Raw genomic sequence first — 23,784 nt, forward strand, 5'->3', positions numbered from 1 at the left:
TCTTTCTTTTGTTTGTTTTGCTCGAGGACTAGCAAAAGCTAAGTGTGGGGGAATTTGATAGGAGCATATTTATGCGCCTTAGTTAGCTAGTTCTTATGCATCTTTGTTATGTTTTCTTCGTTAAAGTAGTCTTTTAAGCTACTTTCATGTGTTTTCAGGTTTAAAGGACATATTACATGAAATAATGCAATTTGGAGCTTTTGGAGCACAAAAGTGAGCTTGGAATGAAAAGGACATGCTTGGAACACAAGGTTGGGATGAAATTGAAGAGTTGAAGATTTGAGGTTTCCTACTTGAAGTAGGAAAGCTAAGCCTAAAAGTTTCCACTTTGGGTTGATCTTTCCTAAATCGGAATTGGCAACCAAAGTTTCTAAAAGTTGGAAGTTTCTATTCTTGGAGGTTTCTATTTTCGTGAGTTTCTATTCTTGGCTTTGGGCTTTTAGATGACTTAAACCCTAATTCCTTGTGGACCCTAAGCCTATGCCGCACCCTAGGCCCCTTTCATTTAATTTCTGCCATGTTGAAGCCCTAACCCTAGCCCACTCCTTGCCGCACCCTAGGCCCTTTTTCTCACCAAATTTCTGATTGTTTAACTTATTTTTCTGGTGGATTTGGGTTTAGTGAAACCCTAATCTGATTTGTTAGGGTTTTTAAGTGCATATATACTTAATTCCCACACCTAGCCGCACCACTCTTCCCCTCTACAAAAAATCAGAAATTCACCATCACCCTAATCCCTTCCTTGCCGCAGCCACCACCCATTCCAGCAACCTTTCCCACCTTTTGCCGCAGCTTCCATCGATTCCAGCACCATTCCACACATCCATACATCATTCTCCACCTCCATAAACCATTCCCACACCTTGCCGCACCACCATACTATCCTATCTACCTTTCAAAAACCCAAAAACACATCCAGAAAATCCATTCACGCCAGAACCTGTCCCTCACCTTTGCCGAGCCCAACCTTCACCCAACTCCATATTTTCTGACCCCAAACCTTCCTAGCCGTGCCCTACACCCAGCCTAGACATTTTTCCACCATTCTTCCTCATTCAAAATCATCCAAAACTACCCAAACAGCCCTAAACCCTCACTGCCGCAGCAAGGAGAAGAAGAAAGAGGAGCTTTCTGTGCAGATTTCAAAGTGGACTTCTTTGGCATTTTAGGTGTAATCTTTCTTATGTCTTCGATGTTTCAATTCAATAAACTTTGTGTTGTGAGTATGAGGAACTAAACCCCCTTAGTTGGGGGGTGATTCGAAACCATGTATATGCTTGCAATTTGATTCGATTACATTCAGTTGTTATTTCTTGAGTTATGGATTCAATTCGTTCATCTATTTGATTGATACTTATTTATGTATGTTGATTGAGAGTGCACGCTTAACTTTCATGCATGAATATGATGCTAGATTATGAGGGAGTTTCACCTAATAGTTACAATCTTATAATCACAAGTAGTGAAGATCGCTTGAAAACGATCGCGTTGAATGAACTCTTAGCATAAGTTTCATGCAATTCATAGTAACAAATGCTTCGTCAATGCTTATGTTTTTCATAGAACGTAATGATTCTTGCTTGTATCTCTATTATGCAATTCATGTAGGGAACTTGTAGGGAATGTTTTGGGTTGTCGTATGCAATCATCCAACTTAATAACTTGTGGAAAAACTGAGGGTTAATTAGTGCAATTCACGGTTAATCTGGGGCGTTGAGTATTTATAATTTATTGGAAGAACAACTGAAAATCGTTTTGTTTGCAAGTGTGACATGTGTGGAGAAGAACCTCCTAACTAGCCTTTTATCCATCCCTTTCACCAAAATCGTTTTTACAATCTGTGTTAATTAAAGTTTCTGTTTTGTTTTCAATTTCTGTCCAAAACTAAATCCCCTTTTACTTTGAAGTCTTAAATTAGTTAGAATATGTTTTGATTTGTGTTTCTAGGTATTTTGATTCAAGTTTTCATCAAATTTCGTCCAAATTAGTGTAGGTGCTCAAAACTGCCCAGAAAGTGGTTTTTAGGCAGTTTTGAACCTTCTAGTTGCTGTTTTGAGTTTTAGGGTTGTTTACGTGTTTTAAACTTTATTTTTGCATTCTTTAAGTCTAGTTTAGTGTTTTAAACTTTGTTTTTGAGTTTTTAAGTCAGTTTCCAAGTGTTTAGCAATCCCTCCTAATCCCCGGTCTAGAACGATCCCTACTTACATCTCTACTACAATTTGACAAAAGAGGGTTTAATTTGTGTGCTTATCTATTTCGCATCAGAGCTCTAATCCGGTTCGTGAACACATCTTGGACTTTGACGACGATTTTGAACGAGAGTTGAGACGAAAGAGGAAGAATCCAGAGTCTAGTGAATCAAGTTCAAATCCGGAAGCCGAAGTTGAGATTGAGCAAGAGGAACCCACGGCACAAGTGGGTGAAGTTGAGACAGTCATGGCACAAGACAATCGTACAATCAAGGAGCTCTCGGCCTCGGGATTGGACAATGCCGCACCTCTATGTATTCAATATCCGGTGGCTGCTCAAGGAAAGACCGAGGAATTCGAGTTAAAGTCAAGTTTGCTCCACCATATTCCGAAGTACCATGGGTTGTCCATGGAGGATCCTAACAAGCACTTAAAAGAATTCGAGGTGGTGTGTTCAAGTATGACTCCAATCAATGTCGACGGGAGTATATTGAAGATGAAGGCTTTTCCCTTTTCTCTCATGGAAAAGGCGAAAGATTGGTTGTATGAATTAGCTCCCGGAACGGTCACATCTTGGGAGAGCATGAAACGAGCTTTCTTGGAGAAGTTTTTGCCAACTTCTCGAGTCATCCTCCTACGAAAAAGGATAAGTGGAATTCAACAAGAAGAAGGTGAGTCTTTTCCTACATATTATGAACGGTTTAAATCTCTTGTTGCTTCTTGTCCACATCATCAAATGAAGGAGGAGCTTCTGCTACAATACTTCTACGAGGGACTTCTACCAATCGAACGACAAATGCTAGATGCTTCGGCGGGAGGAGCTTTGGTGGACAAGACCCCCACGGCAGCAAAGACTTTGATTGCCAATCGAGCGTTGAACGCTCAACAATACGAAGGTGTTGGACAAAGAGGCACCCCACGGCAACACCAAGTGAATGAGGTAAGTGCCATAACCGAACTTCAAAATCAAATGGCTAACCTCACTACTTTGCTTTCTCAGGTTGTGGAAGGGCCAAAAGTTCAAAATGTAAGTGCGTGTGGCGTATGTTCCATGCAAGGACACCCTACGGACAAGTGCCCACAATTGATTAAGTATGGAGGGTGGGAGACCCTCAATGCCGTGGGCTTTGGGCAGCAATACCAACAAAGGAATGATCCCTTTTCTAACACCTACAATCCCGGTTGGCGTGATCACCCAAATTTCAAATGGCGAGAACCCCAACAAGGCCAACAACAAAGCACGTTTAGGCAACAACCCCAGGATTTCTATCAAAAGCCGTTTGCACCAAATCAACCCCAAGCACAACCCGCCCAAAAATCAGGTTCTTCTATTGATAATGATCAAATTTTTAATTTACTAACTTCTATGGCGCAGGGCATGCAGACTAGGGACAAGAAGGTGGACGAGTTGGAGAAGCAAGTGGGGCAAATTGCCGAGTTTATGGGACAGTTTCGGGACCAAGTAAGACTCCCTAGTTCAACCGTTGCAAATCCAAAAGGGGGATTCGAAACCGCCAAAGCAATTACATTGAGGAGTGGCAAACAAGTTGGAACTGAACCCCAAGCATCCAAAGCAAGTCATGAAGAGGATGAAAAGTTGCAGTTTGAGGAGAACACACAAGCAAAACCCACGGCAAGGAGGGAACCACCTTTGCCGCAGCCATCTTGCACTTCCAACCCATATAATTCGGCCAAGGTAAGCTCAAAACCGAATTCTTCTAGTTCTATTCCACTAAACGTGCCTTTTCCTAGCAGGTTGAAGCAATCCAAGAAGGAAGAGACCGAGAAAGACATTTTGGAGACGTTTCGGAAAGTGCAAGTCAATATACCTCTTCTTGACGCCATTAAGCAAGTACCAAGGTACGCCAAGTTTTTGAAGGAACTATGCACAACAAGAAGGAGAATTTCGAACCAAGAGGTGGTCCAGGTAAGTGAGAATGTTTCCGCTGTTTTGCAAAGAAAACTACCCCCTAAATGCAAAGATCCAGGTAGTTTTACAATTCCATGCGTTATAGGCAATACTAAATTTGAACATGCTATGTTAGATATTGGAGCTTCAATTAACGTCATGCCATACTCAATTTATGCATCCATGAACTTAGGAGAGCTTAAAAATGATGGTGTTATAATTCAATTAGCCGATCGTTCTAATGCATATCCAAAAGGAGTTTTGGAAGATGTGTTGGTGCAGGTGGATAACTTAATATTTCCAGCGGATTTCTATGTTTTAGAGATTGAGGACTCACCAAATGTCACCCCATTGTCGATTCTACTTGGGAGGCCCTTCATGAAAACAGCACGCACCAAGATCGATGTGTTCAAGGGGACGTTAACAATGGAATTTGATGGGGAGATTATTAATTTTAACATTTCTGAGGCTATGAAATTTCCTAAAGATGATCATTCTTGCTTTTCTATTGATATATTGGATGAATTGGCGCAGGATTATCTTGATATGTTGGAAGACGATCCCCTTGAAACGACGATTGCACAAGGACTTGGCATGAAGCCCAATCTGGCCGTACCTAAGGAAGAGCATGCCGAGCTTGTGGCTGCCTTGGAATCATTGCCCCAACATCGTGGTAAGCCTTCTAACCCAATTCCAATTCCCGTTTCCACTAATACGTTGTTACCTTCTGTGAGTCAGGCCCCCGTTCTTGAGCTTAAACCGTTGCCGGATCATTTAAAGTATGTATTCTTGGGAGATGAAGAGACGTTGCCCGTCATTGTCTCTTCATCACTCACGGCATTAGAGGAAGAAAAGTTGATTCGAGTGTTGAAAGAGCACAAAACAGCCATTGGATGGACATTGGTCGATATTAAGGGAATTAGCCCTACAACATGCATGCATCGCATATTTCTAAAGGAGGGGGCTAAACCAACTCGAGAGGCTCAACGCCGACTCAACCCTCCGATGATGGAAGTTGTGAAAAAGGAGATTATAAAGCTTCTCGATTGTGGAGTGATTTATCCAATTTCGGATAGCCGTTGGGTCTCACCGGTTCAAGTTGTCCCAAAGAAGTCCGGAGTTACTGTGGTGAAGAATGCCAAGGATGAGCTTGTGCCAACCCGTATTCAAACAGGTTGGAGAGTGTGCATTGACTATAGGAAGCTCAACAACACCACAAGGAATGACCACTTTCCACTACCATTCATCGATCAAATGTTAGAAAGGTTAGCCGGTCATTCTTTTTATTGTTTTCTTGACGGTTATTCGGGATACAATCAAATTGTCATAGCTTCGGACGACCAAGAAAAGACCACCTTCACGTGCCCATTTGGTACTTTTGCTTACCGGCGCATGCCATTCGGATTATGCAATGCACCGGCCACGTTCCAAAGATGCATGGTAAGTATCTTTTCCAATTTTATTGAGAAAATTATTGAGGTATTCATGGATGATTTTAGTGTCTTTGGCGATTCGTTTGATGGTTGCTTGGAAAATCTCACATTAATCTTAAAACGATGCGTGGAAACGAACCTTGTCTTAAATTGGGAAAAGTGATTTTGCAATCCCTCCTAATCCCCGGTTTAGAACGATCCCTACTTACATACTTTGCTACAATTGATAAAAAGAGGGTTAATTTGTGTGTCAACATAAATTTCACATCAGGAAAGTGGCTGAATTGCAATGCAAGGCAAAGGTCTTCTAGAAAGGTTCTAGGCGCCATTTTTGTTGGAAAGGATTAGGTTTTCTAGAAATCTGATTTTAAGCATCCTAATCTAGCTAGGAATCCTCCCAAGTAGCTGAAATGTAGGTGGATTAGGATTAGGATAAGATAGGATAGGATTGGATAGGATAGGGTTTGGATAATGTTTTGGAGAAGGTTTGGTATAGATTGAACAAAACAAATAAAACACGACCTAAACCTTCCAACATTTGCCTCAGGGATTTCCAATGCACATGATGATAGGAGCATATTTATGCGCCTTAGTTAGCTTGTTCTTGTGCATTTACGTTGTTTTTCCTTAGTTAAAGTAGTCTTTTGAGCTAGTTTTATGTATTTTCAGGTTCTAAGGGCAAATTATGCAAAAGGATGCATTTTGGAGTCTTTTGGAGCACATTTGAGCTTGGAATGGATACCACATATTTGGAGCCAAGGGTTTGGACGAAAATGAAGATTTGAAGATGATGATTCCTACTTGAGCAAGGATTCCTAGTTGAAGTAGGAAAAGAGCCAAATTGAAGATGAAATCCTAGTCCAAGAAGGAGTCCTAATCAATCAAGGATTCCTAATTGAAGGTGGATTCCTAGACTAATGAAGTTTCCTACTCAAACAAGGTTTCCTACTTGATGTAGGAAAGTCAAAATCCAAATGGTCTCAAGTAAAGCAACAAAGAAGTTTTCCAAGTCCAAGAAGGAAAAGGAGTCCAAGATGAAGAAGGAGTGACAAAGACAAGGTTTCCTAATCCTAATAGGCAAAGTTTCCAAGTGCAATTAGGAATCCTTATCCATTTAGGGCACCTTATCCATTTAGGATACCTTATCCTTGTTCTAGAAACCTTATCCATCCTTGCCGTGAGTTTTCCTTGCATTAGAGGGTTTCTAAAAGCCCTAATCTGCACTATCCTTTAGTGCCGCACCTTGATAGGAGCATATTTATGCGCCTTAGTTAGCTAGTTCTTATGCATTTATGTTGTGTTTTCTTAGTTAAAGTAGTCTTTTAAGCTATTTTCATGTGTTTTCAGGTTTTAGACACAAAGTGAGCAAAAGGATGCAATTTGGAGCATTTTGGAGCAAAATTGGGCTAGAATGGAGTTCATGCACATGAAGCACAAGGGATGGACGAATTTGAAGGATTGATGAAGCTAGGAATGTGTTTTGAAGTTGAAGAATTGAAGATACAAAGATTCCTAATTGAAGTGGGAAAGTGCTTAATTGAAGATGAAATCCTAGTTGAAGATGGATTCCTAGTTGAAGTTGGATTCCTAGAAGATTGAAGTTTCCTACTCAAACAAGGTTTCCTACTTGAAGAAGGGAAGTTGAAGCCAAAGAATCAGCTCAAGTGAAGAAACCTTATCCAAAACATTATCCAAACCCTATCCTATCCAATCCTATCTTATCTTATCCTATCCTAATCCTATCCTAATTTAATTCCAGCTCCATGGGGGATTTATTTTCAGATTAGGACACATTAAAATTGGTTTCTAGAAGCCCTTATCCACTCCTACAAAGGTGCCACACCTTATCCCTTGTTTTTTCTAGAAATCAGCCACAAAACAACCTTTCTAGAAGGCCTTATCCCTTGTCCTACAAAAGTGACGCCCCAATCCTTTCTAGAACTTCTAGAAACCTGATTATTCCTTTCCCCCTTGGTTTCTAAAAGCCTTAGCCTTTTCCCTTATCCCTTGTCCTACAAAAGTGACGCCCCAAACCTTTCTAGAACTTCTAGAAACCTGATTATTCCTTTCCCCCTTGGTTTCTAAAAGCCTTAGCCTTTTCCTTCAAGGATTGTGTGTTATTATCCTATACAAATTAGGCTTTTAAATCCTTTACCTTTGCTACATAGGGGCTGCGAATTTCAGCCTATAAATACCATCCTTTGCTGCACCCTTTCATTCACCATCCTCTACCATATTTTCACTACACCATTCACCCAAACATACCTTGTGTGCCGTGAGTTTGCAAGGAGAAGAAGGAAGACAACTTGGAGCCGTGCATGCCATTCAAGGAGCTTGGATTGTGGAGCGTTTCTAGGTGTTTTCTATCTTTGTTTTAATGTTTAAATTTATTTATCTTTGTTTATTTGCGAGTATGAGGAACTAAACTCCCCTTGGCTAGGGGGGGATTCAAAACCATGATTATGCTTGCTATATGATTTGATTACTTTTAATTGTGTTTCATAAGTTGTGATTTCAATTTGCTTATCTATGTGAATTAAAACTTATTCTTGTATGTTGATTGAGGGTCGACACTTAGTTTGCATGCATGAATTTGATGCTAGGATATAAGGGAATTTCACCTAATCGTTATGAACTTATATTCACAAGTAGTAAAGGTTGTTGATCACAATCGTGTTAAGTAAATTCTTGGCATAAGTTTCATGCAATCATAGTAACAAGTGCTTCGTCAATGCTTACGGTTTTCATAGAACTTAATGATTCTTGCTTGTATCTTTATTATGCAATCATGTAGGGGACTTGTGGGGAATGCTTTGGGTTGTCGTATGCAATCATCCAATTCAATAACATTAGGAAAATCTGAAGGTTAATTTCAGCGGACCTAATTAACTTGGGGCGTTGGGAATTCATGGTTTATTGAAAAGCAATTAGAGATCGTTTTATATGCAAGTGTGACATGTGTGGAGATGAACCCCTTAGCTAGTCTTTTCAATTTACAAAGTTTTGTTTTGTTTTCAAAATTCGTCCAAAATCAATCCCCCTTTAGTTTTAAGTGTCATATTAGTTAGAAACCCACTTGGTTTGTGTTTTTAGGTGTCTTGAGTCAAGTTTAAACCAATTTTCGTCCAAATTCTTCCCTAGTGTCCAAAACTGCCCAGAAAGTGGTTTTAAGGCAGTTTTGAGTGTTTATTTGCTGTTTTGAGTCTTTTGGTTTGTTTTAGTGTTTTAAAGTTTAGTTTTATATTCTTTGAGTCTAGTTAGTGTTTTAAACTTGTTTTTACGTTTTTGAGACAAGTCCAAGTGATTTTGCAATCCCTCCTAATCCCCGGCCTAGAACGATCCCTACTTACATACTTGCTACAATTGATAAAAAGAGGGTTAATTTGAGTGTCAACATAATTTTCACATCACACCTATCCCTTCTAGAAAGCTGATTTCCCTTGCCTTGCAAGGCATTCTAGAAGCCTTATCACCTCATCTCATTACCTGCCGCACCTAGGAAGCATTATCCCTTATTATTTTTGATTTCTAAGCCTTTTTCCTTGTGGATTTGGGTTATCCAAGTCCATATCTGATTACCCTAGGGTTTTAAGTGCCTATATATACTCATATTAACCCCTAGATCAGATCACCACTCACCACAATTCACAATTCACGCCAGAAATCATTCCTTGCTCTTTGCCGCACCCTTCCACCACCATATGCCATATTTTCTGCCCAAAAACAACCCTAGCCGCACCACCCATCAGCCCTAAACACCATCACACATCCTCCATCCATTCTACACCATCCATAACCCCATAGAACCTGTCCAAAGTCCTTGCCGCACCAAGGAGGGGGGGAAGGAAGCTCGGAAGATTCATGCAATTCAAGTTCGCGTCGCTGGAATTTCTAGGTGTTTCTTTTCCTTTGATTTCAATGTTTAAATTCAATTCTCTTTGTTTTGTGCGTATGAGGAACTAAACCCCCCCTTGGCTAGGGGGGGATTCGAAATACATGTTTATGCTTGCGATATGATTTGATTACTTCTAATTGCGTTTCATAAGTTGTGAATTCAATTTACTTATCTATGTGAATTACATTGATTTATGTGTGTTGGTTGAGAGTGCACGCTTAATTATTATGCATAAATTGAATACTAGGATATAAGGAAATTTCACCTAATCGTTATGGACTTATATTCACAAGTAGTAAAGGTTGATGATCTCAATCGCGTTAAGTAAATTCTTGGCATAAGTTTCATGCAATCATAGTAACAAGTGCTTCGTCAATGCTTATGGTTTTCATAGAACGTAATGATTCTTGCTTGTATCTCTATTATGCAATCATGTAGGGGACTTGTGGGGAATGTTTGGGTTGTCGTATGCAATCATCCAATTCAATAACGTTAGGAAAATCTGAGGGTTAATTTAAGCGGACTTAATTAACTTGGGGCATTGAGAATTCATGGTTTATTGAAAGGCAATTGGAAATCGTTTTGTATGCAAGTATAACATGTGTGGAGATGAACCCCTTAGCTAGCCTTCCATTCACCCATTTAAATCAACTTCGTTTTTACAATTTGTTCTAATTTACAAGGTTTGTTTTGTTTTTAAATTCGTCCAAAACCAATCCCCCTTTGTTTTAAAGTGTCAAAATTAGTTAGTAAGTGTTTAGTTTGTGTTTTTAAGTGTTTTGATTCAAGTGAAAACCCAAATTCGTCCAATTTGGTGCTTAGTGTCCAAAACTGCCCAGATTGTGTTTTTAAGGCAGTTTTGAGTGTTTTGGTGCTGTTTTGAGTCTTTTGGTTTGTTTTGGTGTTTTAAAGTTTAGTTTTGCATTCTTTGAGTTTATTTTAGTATTTTAAACTTGTTTTTACGTTTTTGAGTCAATTCCAAGTGATTTTGCAATCCCTCCTAATCCCCGGTCTAGAACGATCCCTACTTACATACATTGCTACAATTGATAAAAAGAGGGTTTAATTTGAGTGCTAGTTAATTTTCACATCACATGACATGTTAAAAATCATTATTCACCACAGATTTTAGTCATCTTTACACTTAAGCACATGCTTAATCATAGTCACCACTTACTAGTTCACAATTAATCAATTAAAACAATGTTTTTGATGTAGTAACATGCCTTAGAGAATTCGCTCAATTCCTTACAAGATATGCACTCAATTTTCACTCAAATTTTCTAACTACACACCCTATACTAGTCATATGTGAGAAGATTGATGTAGATATGAAAACGAACACTCACATATATGTATCACAAAGAAGGCAATTTCTGGAGTTAATAAACATGTTTAGATATGATCTCATGAATGGAATGCTACTACTTAGATGCGAGAACCAGTGACACCATATGCTCATACCAAATTCAAACTCCATAAATTGAAACACATAACACTCAAGATTGAAGTCAAGGGTTGTAATGGGGCTTGGGGTATTGGTTAACAAAGAAAGGTAAGGGAAAACTAATATGATATTAACTAGCACTCAAATTAACCCTCTTTTTATCAATTGTAGTAAGTATGTAAGTAGGGATCGTTCTAGGCCGGGGATTAGGAGGGATTGCTAAATCACTTGAAAACTGACTCAAAAACGTAAAAACAAAGTTTAAAACACTAAACTAGACTCAAAGAATGTAAAACTATAACTTAAAACACCAAAACAAACCAAAAGACTCAAAATAACACAAAAACACTCAAAACTGCCTTAAAACCACTTTCTGGGCAGTTTTGAACTCTAAACAAGATTTTGACGAAAATAGGTTTTAACTTGACTCAAAACACTTAAAAACACAAACTAACACACTCTCTAACTAATTTGACACTTGAAAACAAAGGGGGATTTGGTTTTTACGAAATTGAAAACAAAACATAAACTTGTAAATCAAAACAGATTTTAAAACGAATTTGATTGAATTGAATGGATAGAAAGCCAGCTAAGGGGTTCATCTCCACACATGTTATACTTGCATTCAAAATGATTTCCAATTGCTTTTCAATAACCCATGAATTCTCAACGCCCCAAGTTAATTAGGTCCGCTTAAATTAACCTTCAGATTTTCCTAACGTTATTGAATTGGATGATTGCATACGACAACCCAAAGCATTCCCCACAAGTCCCCTACATGATTGCATAATAGAGATACAAGCAAGAATCATTAAGAGCAATTCCACCCCTAAGGACTTTGTGCCAGCACCCAGCGCATTTATCCACTCAAATGAACAGTAGTAGACTGGAGTGAACAGTAATAGGCCAAGGCATCTCCACCCCTAAAAAAATGCGCTGGTACCCAGCGCATTTATTTGGTGTGTTTTTTTTTTTAAGTTTATTTCGGATAAGATTTTTAACCAATTTCAGATAAAATTTCAAATAAACTTAAAAAAAAATACACACTAAAATAAAATTACATACTCATCAAATAAACTAAAAAAAAAACACACTAAAATGAAATTACATAAACTCATCAAATACACTTTATTCTTCAACCACAAGTTTTTTGGTATTTTTTTTTCACACAAAAAGTATATGAAAGCTTTGGTAGAAAGTGTAGAAAATATTGAAATGTGGTGTAAGGTGGAAGATGAGAGTTAGGTATTTATAGAAAAAATAAATAATTTTTTTTTTAAATTTTATGTATTTTTTAATATTTTTTCTGTATGTTTTAATAAATTTTAATTAGTTAATTAACGTGGACCGTTGATCTGTGATCGGACGGTATATTTTAAAAGTAAAATTTAAATTTTTTTTACCGTTGGAAATCCAACGGTCTAGAAAAACTAGCCGTTGGAAATCCAACGGATATAAGAATGCCACGTCGCTGATGGGATCCGGAGCACAAGTGGGCTGACAGCCCTGTCGGCTACTCGCGGCAGCGCCTGCGTGAAGCGCACGCGCCAGGCAAACTGCCCAGCTTCTTGCTCAGTCTGTTTTGGGTTGGGCTCTTGCCCAGCTCGGGCTGGGTACCAGTCAAATTGAGGGGTGGACTTGGTTGACAGGGTGCTGGCCCTGTTTTTCTCCTGGGTCCTGGGCAAATTCCACTCCGGTGGAATTGCTCTAAGTTCTATGAAAACCGTAAACATTGACGAAGCACTTGTTACTATGATTGCATGAAACTTATGCCAAGAATTTACTTAACGCGATTGAGATCATCAACCTTTACTACTTATGAATATAAGTCCATAACGATTAGGTGAAATTTCCTTATATCCTAGCATCAAATTCATGCATGCAAATTAAGTGTCGATCCTCAACCAACATACACAAATCAGTTTTAATTCTTGTAAATAAGTAAATTGAATTCACAACTTATGAAACGCAATTAGAAGTAATCAAATCATATAGCAAGCATAAACATGGTTTCGAATCCCCCCCCTAGCTGATGCGAAATAGATAAGCACACAAATTAAACCCTCTTTTGTCAAATTGTAGTAGAGATGTAAGTAGGGATCGTTCTAGACCGGGGATTAGGAGGGATTGCTAAACACTTGGAAACTGACTTAAAAACTCAAAAACAAAGTTTAAAACACTAAACTAGACTCAAAGAATGCAAAACTAAAGGTTAAAACGCTTAAACAAACCTAAAACTCAAAACAGCAACTAGAAGGCTCAAAACTGCCTAAAAACCACTTTCTGGGCAGTTTTGAGCACCTACACTAATTTGGACGAAATTTGATGAAAACTTGAATCAAAATACTTAGAAACACAAATCAAAATACTTTCTAACTAATCTAAGACTTCAAATGAGAGGGGGATTTGTTTTGGACGAAAATTTAACACAAAACAGAAACTTTAACTAGCACAGATTGTAAAAACGATTTTGGTGAAATAGATGGATAAAAGGTGATAGGAGCATATTTATGCGCCTTAGTTAGCTAGTTCTTATGCATTTCCATGGTGTTTTCTTAGTTAAAGTAGTCTTTTAAGCTAGTTTTATGTGTTTTCAGGTTTTAAGGCCAAAGGATGCAAGAAGATGCATTTTGGAGCTTTTTGGAGCAAAATTGGGTTTGGAATGATTATCACATAATTGGAGCCAAGGTTTGGACGAATTTGAAGACTTGAAGATGATGATTCCTACTTGAACAAGGTTTCCTAGTTGAAGTAGGAAAGTGCTTACATGAAGGAGGATTCCTAATCGACGAAGGATTCCTAATCAACGAAGGATTCCTAATTGAAGATGGATTCCTAATCACATGAGGATTCCTAGAAGAACAAGGATTCTTACTCCAACAAGGATTCCTACTTGAAGTAGGAAAGTTAAGCCAAGGTTTCCTACTTTGGTTTGATTTTTCCTAATTGTCCCTAAAAGTTTCAGCAATTATGAAGACTTTCTAAGCATTCTAGGACACAAAACAAAAGCCTAGAACCCTTTTGAACCCTTGCCGCACCCCCCTTTGCATTTCCTCTTCCCTATTTCCTGTTTTTATGCTTTAAAACACCTTCCTTTTGTGTTTTAAACCCTAGCCGAATTTCCCTTGCCCTTTCCCTTAATTTTCTGATTTGTTTCCTTAATTCTAGAAGCTTTAAACTTAATTCCTGATTACCTAATTAGCCTAGGGTTTTTAATTTCCTAATCCCTTTAAATAAACATGTTTGTGCAGCCACAAACATGCCTATTCATCCAGAAACTCACCATTCACGCCAGAAACTGAACTCCATCTTCAACAGCCCCATTCTACCACCATTCACCCAAATTTCTGCCACAAAACCACCCTAGCCGCACCACCCATCAACCCTAAACACTTCCATACGTCCTCCATCCATTCTACATCATCAAAACAGCCCAGGAACCACCAACATCCAATCTGCCGCAAGCAAGGAAAGGGGACAGATTCACTCAATTGTTTGGCTCTTCATTCTGAGTTGTTGAACAATTTTAGGTGTATTCTATCTTATATTTCAATGTCTAATTCATGTAATCTTTGTTTTGCATTGAGTATGATTGGCTAAATTCGTTTTGGCTAAGGGTGGATTCAAAACCATGATTAGATATGTGAAATAAGTTGATTACTTTCAGTTATCGTTGCATAAGTCGTGAATACAATTTGCTTAACCGTTTGATTTAGAACTTATTCTTGTATGTTGATTGAGAGTGCACGCTTAATTTGCATGCTTGAATTTGATGCTAGGATATAAGTTTGTTTCACCTAATCGTTATGAATTTATATTCGCAAGTAGTGAAGGTCGCTAGTCACGATCGTGTTAAGTAGATTCCTGGCAAGAGTATCATGCTTTTCATAGTTACAAATGTCTTGTCGATGCTTATGATTTCCAAAGAACGTAATGATTCTAACTTGTATCTTTATCATGCTGTTCATATAGAGAACTTGTTAGGAATAATTTGTTTGCGATGCATATTCATCCAATTCAATGATTCTAGGGAAATCTGAAGGTTAATTTAAGCGGACCTAATTAACTTGGAGTGTCGAGGTTCACAACTTATTAAATTGATAACTGGAAATTGATTTACATTGCATATATTTCATGTGTGGAGAAGAACCCCTTAGCCATTCCATCATCCATTGATTCATCACAATTTTGTCTTACAATCTGTTTTCTTTTTCAATCTGCCCATTTAATTATTTTCGTCCAAAATCAATCCCACCTTATTCCTTTAAGTCATATTACTTAGAACTTGTCTTAGAATATGTTTTTAGGTGTTTTAGGTCATTAGGAAACCAAAATTCGTCCAAGTTGTGTTAGAGTCCCAAAACTGCCCAGAAAGTGGTTTTTAGGCAATTTTGAGTGTTTGTTTGCTGTTTTGAGTCTTTTGGTTTGTTTTAGTATTTTAGATTTTAGTTTTGCATTCTTTGAGTCTAGTTTAGTATTTTAAACTTTGTTTTACAGATTTGAGTCAGTTTAGAGTGTTTTAGCAATCCCTCCTAATCCCCGGTTTAAGAACGATCCCTACTTATCCATGCTACATTTGTCAACAAGAGGGTTTAATTTGTGTGTTTAGTTATTTTACGCATCAAAAGGCTAGTTAGGAGGTTCTTCTCCACACATGTCACACTTGCAAACAAAACGATTTTCAGTTGTTCTTCCAATAAATTATAAATACTCAATGCCCCAGATTAACCGTGAATTGCACTAATTAACCCTCAGTTTTTCCACAAGTTATTAAGTTGGATGATTGCATACGACAACCCAAAACATTCCCTACAAGTTCCCTACATGAATTGCATAATAGAGATACAAGCAAGAATCATTACGTTCTATGAAAAACATAAGCATTGACGAAGCATTTGTTACTATGAATTGCATGAAACTTATGCTAAGAATTCATTCAACGCGATCGTTTTCAAGCGATCTTCACTACTTGTGATTATAGGATTGTAACTATTAGGTGAAACTCCCTCATAATCTAGCATCATATTCATGCATGAAAACTAAGCGTGCACTCTCAATCAACATACACAAATAAATTATCAATCAAATAGATGAACGAATTGAATCCACAACTTATGAAATAACAACTGAATGTAATCGAATCAAATTGCAAGCATGTACATGGTTTCGAATTACCCCCCAACTATGGGGGTTTAGTTCCTCATACTCACAACATAAAGTTTATTGAATTGAAACATCGAAGACATAAGAAAGATTACACCTAAAACGCCCAAGAATTCCACTTTGAATTTCTGACTTCAAGCTCCTCTTTCTTCTTCTCCTTGCTGTGGCAGAGATGGTTTTGGGGGTTTTTGGATGTGGTTTTGGTTTAACAATGGAGTTAGGATGATATGGTGGTGTGGCAAGGTGTGTGGGTGGTGGATGGAAGTGTAGAATGGTGTATGGAGGTGGATGGTGGCTGCGGCAAGGATGGGGAGTGGCTGGTTTGTATGGAGGAGTGGCGGCTAGGGGTTCTAAGGGTGATGATGGCTGCGGCAAGGATGGGGAAATAAGGTTGGATGAATTTCTGATTTTTAGAATGGGAGAGGATCGGCCAAAGGATGTAAAACACATATATATAGGCACCTAAACCCTAAAGAAATCAGATTAGACAATGGGCTAGGGTTAGGTGCGGCTAGGGTTGGAAATCCACCAGAAAATTGGGTTTCTAGAACATTAGGTGCGGCATGGGCTTAGGAGAAATGGATTAGGGTTTAACATGGCAGAAATTGAATGATTAGGCCCTAGGATGCGGCATGGACTTAGGGTTCACAAGGAATTAGGGTTTAAGTCATCTAAAAGCCCAAAGCCGAGAATAGAAACTCACGAAAATGGAAACCTCCAAGAATAGAAACTTCCAACTTTAGAAACTTTGGTTGCCAATTCCGATTTAGGAAAGATCAACCCAAAATGGAAACTTTTAGGCTTAGCTTTCCTACTTCAAGTAGGAAACCTCAAATCTCGAACTCTTCAATTTCATCCCAACCTTGTGTTCCAAGCATGTCCTTTTCATTCCAAGCTCACTTTTTGCTCCAAAAGCTCCAAATTGCATCATTTCATGTAATATGTCCTTTAAACCTGAAAACACATGAAAGTAGCTTAAAAGACTACTTTAACGAAGAAAACATAACAAAGATGCATCAGAACTAGCTAACTAAGGCGCATAAATATGCTCACATATATGTTTCACAAAGAACGCAATTTCTAGAGTTAAGAAGCATGTTTAGATATGATCTCATGAATGGAATGTACTACTTAGATGCGAGAACCAGTGACACCATATGCTCATACCAAATTCAAACTCCACAAATTGAAACACATAACACTCAAGGTAGAAGTTAAGGGTTGTAATGGGGCTTAGTGATAGGAGCATATTTATGCGCCTTAGTTAGCTAGTTCTTATGCATTTTCGTTATGTTTTCTTAGTTAAAGTAGTCTTTTGAGCTACTTTCATGTGTTTTCAGGTTCAAAGGGCATATGACATAAAAGATGGCAAAATGGAGCATTTTAGAGCAAAAGTGAGCTTGGATTGAAAAGTACATGCTTGGAACAAGGAATGGACGAGTTTGAAGGTCGAGGGAGCTTAAGAAATGAAGAAATGAAAGTAAAGAACAAAGAAGTCGGAATTGGCAACTAAAGTTTCTAAAGTTGGAAGTTTCTATTCTTGGAGGTTTCCATTTTCGAGAGTTTCTATTCTTGGCTTTGGGCTTTTGGATGACCCATCTTTGCCTCTTGGACCTATGCCGCACCTAACCCTAACCCTAGCCCACTTAATCAGCCGCACCTAGGCCTTGTTCACATGAAAAAAATCTGATTACTTACCCTAAGCCCATGCCGCACCTAATGTTCTAGAAACCCTAGTTTTTGGTGGATTTCCTAACCCTAGCCGCACCTAAACCCTAGCCCATTTGTCTAACCTGATTTCTTTAGGGTTTGGCTGCCTATATATATGTGTTTTACCTCCCTTGGCCGGGGAGCACCCTCTCCATATTCAGAAATTCGTCCAAAACCCTATTTCCCACCTTGCCGCAGCCTTCCATTCCCAAACTCCCAACTTTCTGCCCAAATTCAACCTTGCCGCACCATCCTCTTCCCCAAACCATTCCTACATCCTTCCATAACCATTCATCCACCTTGTGCAGCCACTAAAGGAGGAGAAAGAAGGAGTGCCGTGCAGTCCAAAGGAAGGAGAAGCCTTGCACATGCAATCTGCCATTAGTGGAGTGTTTGGAGTTCTTTCTTTCTTTGTTTCTGTTTTCATGTTTAATTTAAATTGTTGTTCAATTATGTTAGACATGTGGAACTAATTTCTTTTTAGTTAGAGGTGAATTTGAAGCCATGGACATATGTTTTATATGATTTGATTTCTTCCAATTATGATTTCAGAAATTGTGAATGTGATTTACTTATCTATTTGATTGATAACTTGTTTATGTATGTGGGTTGAGGGTCGACACTTAATTTGCATGCTTAAACTTGATGCTAGGGTATAAGGGAATTTCACCTAATCGTTATTAACTTGTATTCATAAGTAGTGAAAGTCGCTAGTCACGATTGTGTTAAGTAAATCCTAGGCAAGAGTAACATGCGTATCCCATAGTTATGAATGCCTCGTCAATGCTTATGATTTCCATTAAACTTAATGATTTTTTATATGTGTCTCTATCATGCGTATTCCATAGTTAGGGTCCTTGATAAGAATAATTTGGTTGTAATGCGTATTCCATTCAATTCAATGAATCTAGGGAAATCTGAGAATTAATTGCTGCAATCTAGTTAATTTGGGGCATTGTCATTCATGGTTTGTTGAAAGAGTAATTGGAGATCGAATTGTATACATATGTTCATGTGTGGATAAGGAATCCTCTAACTAGCTTCTCACCATTCTATTTAATCACAATCTGTTTTGCTTTACATTTGTTTTTAAAGTTTGAGTTTTAGAGTTTTAATTTCGTCAAAATCATTCCCCCATTTATTTTAAAGTGTTAGATTAGTTAGAAATCCATTTAGTTGTGTTTTGAGTCAAGCCATAGTCCAAATTCGTCCAAACTAGTGTTAGGTACTCAAAACTGCCCAGAAAGTGGTTTTAAGGCAGTTTTGAGCCTTTTAGTTGCTGTTTTGAGTTTTTAGTTTGTTTAGGTGTTTTAAACCCTAGTTTTGCATTAATTGAGTCTAGTTTAGTGTTCTACATTATATTTTTATGTTCTTGAGTCAGTTTTACATTGATTAGCATCCCTAGTTAATCCCCGGTTAGAACGATCCCTATTTGCTCATATACTACAATTGTCATCCATAGGGTTTAATTTGTGTGTCAAGTTAATTTTCACATCACTTAGGTTGTTGGTTAACAAGGAAAGGATAGGGAAAACAAACGTTCTTCAAGCAATAGTAAGCAAAGCAATGAAATTGAGACTTAGAATTCACTTAGATTGCAGAAATTAACTTTAAAACACAAGGGGAAGACTTAAACAACTCCTTAGGGCCGAATTCATTGTTTTGGACCCTTACTTCAACAAACAATACTTTGGAACTCTTTTTCTTTTTTTTTCAAACTGTTTTTTCATACTTTTCACACTTTTTTCTTCATTTTTTTCTTTTTCCACGAATTTTTTTTCTTTTCTTTGCCGTGCCTATGGCACACAATTCCTCATGAAAAATACTTCCCCCACACTTGGTTTCTGCCAACATAGATCAAAAGGAATTCAATTCGAATCATGCTTTACTATGCTTTAAGAACAAGGGTATAGATGGTCCTAAACTAGGCTAGGTGAGGATAATGTGGGTTAACAACAACATAGGCTAAACAAGGCTCAACGGGGTTAAACTTAAACATAAAATGATATGGGATACACGGCAGTTTGGCTAAGGTGGTGGTAACTACACAACTTTATCATGAATATGTGTTATGCAAATCAATAACATGCTTTGAATGAAATGGGCATGAGTTCTAGCATTTGGAACTAAATGATGAAACGCCTTCTAAATAGTAACCAAGCAAGGAATAATGAGATCATGCAACGACTTAGAAAACAAAGAATGCACAGATTTTAACTCTCCAAATAAACGTTTACGCTCAAGTCTCACAAGGTTGTAGCGTTAGTTTGAGTTCCTTCCTTCAAGCATGTTACAAAAACTGATTTTTTTTCTTTTATGATTGCATGTGAATTCATAAGTTATAACCACAACCAAGCATAAACAAAGAGTAAATCAAACTTTCATCCATGTTAATCACTCTCTTTAACAGTCATGCACTTAAAAACCAAATCCTCATCATTGTGTTGGAAGGTACCCTAAGACACAAACAAACACACAAAAACAACTCTTTTTGGGTTTTTAAAACAAATTTTTCAAATTTTTATGTAATTTTCGGATTTTTACTTCAAAACACACTAAAACACATCAAAACTGCTCAAAAACACTTAAAAACAGCAAGGAACAAGTCTTCAAGTTTAGGGTGATAAAATCCCACGAATTTGCATCTAAAACACTTAGTTACCCCCACACTAAAACACATCTACGAAGGACTCCTTCCCATGGAACGCCAAATGCTTGATGCCTCGGCGGGAGGAGCGTTGGTGGATAAGACTCCGGGGGCTGCAAAAGTTCTAATTGCCAACCGAGCACATAATGCACAACAATACGAAGGTGTTGGACAAAGAGACCCCCCACGGCCACAAGTGAATGAGGTAAGTTCTATGCCCGAGATTCAATCCCAATTAGCTAACCTTACTTCTATTGTTTCTCAGTTAGCCGAGGGAATGAAGATTCATGGACCAAGTGTGTGTGGCGTGTGCTCGATACAAGGACATGCCAATGATCAATGCCCTCAATTGATTGAGAATGGGGGTTGGGAATCTGCCAATGCCGTGGGTTTTGGGAACCAAAATCAACCACGCCATGATCCATACTCTAATTCCTACAATCCGGGGTGGAGGGACCATCCGAATTTCAAATGGCGGGATCCTCAACAACCCCAACAACAAGGAGGATTTAGGCAGCAACCACCGGGCTTTTATACAAAGCCATTCGTCCCCAATCAAAACCAAGTGCAAACCGCCCCACCAACCTCAGGTACGTCTTTGGATAATGATCAAGTTGTTAAGTTACTTACTACTTTGACGCAGGAAGTACAAACTCAAAATAAGGAGAGACAAATCCAAGACAAACGGGTGGACAACTTGGAGAAGCAAATGGGTCAAATTGCCGAGTTTATGGGGCAAATTAGAGAGCAAGGCAGATTGCCTAGTTCAACCGTTGTGAACCCGAAGGGAGGATTTGAAACCGCTAAGGCCATCATGTTGAGAAGTGGTAAACAGGTTGGAGCGGACTCAAATACATCCAAATCAAGTCAAGACGAGGAGGACAAGTTGATGCAAGAGGAGGCACAAAGAGCAAAGCCCACGGCCAAGGATGACCAATCCTTGCCGCCACCCTCTAACCCTCCTAAATCGTCCTCAACCACCAAGGTAAGTCCAAATTCGACTTTTTCTAGTTCTATTCCACTGAATGTGCCCTTTCCTGGCAGGTTTAGGCAATCAAAGAAGGAAGAAGCCGAGAAGGACATTCTAGAGACCTTTCGGAAAGTTCAAGTCAATATCCCGCTCCTTGATGCGATTAAGCAAGTCCCGAGGTATGCTAAGTTCTTAAAAGAACTTTGTACAACAAGGAGAAGGATTTCGAACAAAGAGGTGGTCCAGGTAAGTGAGAACGTCTCTGCTGTGTTACAAAGGAAATTACCCCCTAAATGCAAAGATCCGGGTAGTTTTACAATTCCATGCGTTATTGGTAATACTAAGTTTGAACAATGCATGCTAGACTTAGGGGCTTCGATTAATGTTATGCCATACTCTACTTATGCATCTATGAACTTAGGTGAGCTTAAAAATGATGGTGTGATAATTCAATTAGCCGATCGTTCTAATGCATACCCAAAGGGTGTTTTGGAAGATGTTTTGGTGCAGGTTGGTAATTTGATTTTTCCAGCGGACTTTTACGTGCTTGACATGGAGGATTCACCCCATTCTACCCCATTGCCGATTCTATTAGGGAGGCCCTTCATGAAAACAGCCCGCACCAAGATAGATGTGTTTAAAGGAACTTTAACGATGGAATTTGATGGGGAAGTTATTGATTTTAATCTTTCTGAAAGTATTAAATTTCCTACGGACGATCATTCTTGCTTTTCTATTGATATAATTGATGATTTGGCGCAGGATTTTCTCGATTGTTTGGAGAGGGATACACTTGAAACAACAATTGCACAAGGAATTGGGCACAAAAATGGTGTTGCCGTGCCTAGAAGTGAGGATGAGGCCGAGATAGTGGCTGCCCTTGAGTCACTCCCTCAACACCATGGTAAGCCTTCTAACCCAATTTCAATTCCAGTTTCCACTAATAAGATGTTACCCTCAGTGATTCAGGCACCCGTACTTGAGCTTAAACCGTTACCCGATCATTTAAAGTACGTTTTTCTGGGAGACAACGAGACATTGCCCGTCACTAAACAAGACTCAAAGAATGTAAAAATAAAAGTTAAAACACTTAAACAAACATAAAACTCAAAACAGCAACCTAATGACTCAAAACTGCCTAAAAACCACTTTCTGGGCAGTTTTGAGAACCTAACAAGAACTTGGACGAATTTGGATGAAAACTTGGATCAAAACACTTAGAAACACAAATCAAAACACTTTCTAACTAATCTAAAACTTCAAAATAAAGGGGGATTTGTTTTGGACGAAAATTGAGAACAAAACAGAAACTTTAAAACAAAACAGATTGTAAAACGTTTTTGGATGAAAAGGATGGATAAAAGGCTAGTTAGGAGGTTCTTCTCCACACATGACATACTTGCAAACAAAGCGATTTTCAGTTGTTCTTCCAATAAATTATGAAACTCAATACCACAAGTTAATTAGATACGCTTAAATTAACCTTCAAGTTCTCCTTAAGTTAATGAATTGGATGGGAAAGCGCATGCAACAATTCAAAGCATTCCTCAAAGGTTCCTTACGTGATGAGCACAATAAAGATACAATCAAGAATCATGAAGCACAATGAGAACTATAAGTGTTGGCGAGGCATTCGTTACTATGATGAGCATGAAACTAGTGCCAAGAATTCATTCAACGCGATCGTTTTCAAGCGACCTTCACTACTTGTGATTATAAGATTGTAACTATTAGGTGAAACTCCCTCATAATCTAGCATCATATTCATGCATGAAAACTAAGCGTGCACTCTCAATCAACATACACAAATAAGTTATCAATCAAGTAGATGAACGAATTGAATCCACAACTTATGAAATAACAACTGAATGTAATCAAATCATATTGCAAGCATGTACATGGTTTCGAATCACCCCCCAACTATGGGGGTTTAGTTCCTCATACTCACAACACAAAGTTTATTGAATTGAAACATTGAAAACATAAGAAAGATTACACCTAAAAGTTCCAGCAATCTGCAATAGACTAGCAAGCACATTCAAGAGCACTCCTTCTTCCTTCTTGCTGCGGCATAGGTATGGAGATGGTTTGGGATGGTTTTGGATGAGGTAGAATGGTAGAAAAGTGTCTAAGATGGGTGTATGGCACGGCTAGGGGGGTTTGGGTTCAGAAAATATGGATTTGGGTGAAGGATGGGCACGGCAAGAGGTGAGAGATGAAATCTGGCGTGAATGGGACTGAATGGGTGTGTGTGGAATGTTTTGTGGCTGCAACAAAGAGGTTTATTTAAAGGAAAACAGAAATTAAAAACCCTAGGTTGATTAGGAAATCAGAAATTAAGTCTAAGGATTCTAGAATTAGGAAACAAATCAGAAAATAAAAGGAAAGGTCAAGGAAATATGCGGCTAGGGTTTAAAACAT

General features: G+C 38.4%; 1 protein-coding gene across 1 annotated transcript in view; it reads left to right on the forward strand.

The window, feature by feature from the left end:
* Window positions 1-23,784, forward strand: part of LOC126618134 (uncharacterized) — a 149,720-nt gene that overhangs the window by 24,435 nt on the left and 101,501 nt on the right. Inside the window, exon 2 of the mRNA XM_050286229.1 lies at window positions 21,379-21,600. The gene's annotated coding sequence lies outside the window, so the exon portion shown is untranslated. The remainder of the gene's footprint in view (window positions 1-21,378; window positions 21,601-23,784) is intronic.

The sequence above is a fragment of the Malus sylvestris genome, chromosome 4, assembly GCF_916048215.2.
Source record: "Malus sylvestris chromosome 4, drMalSylv7.2, whole genome shotgun sequence".
Classification (NCBI taxonomy): domain Eukaryota; kingdom Viridiplantae; phylum Streptophyta; class Magnoliopsida; order Rosales; family Rosaceae; genus Malus; species Malus sylvestris.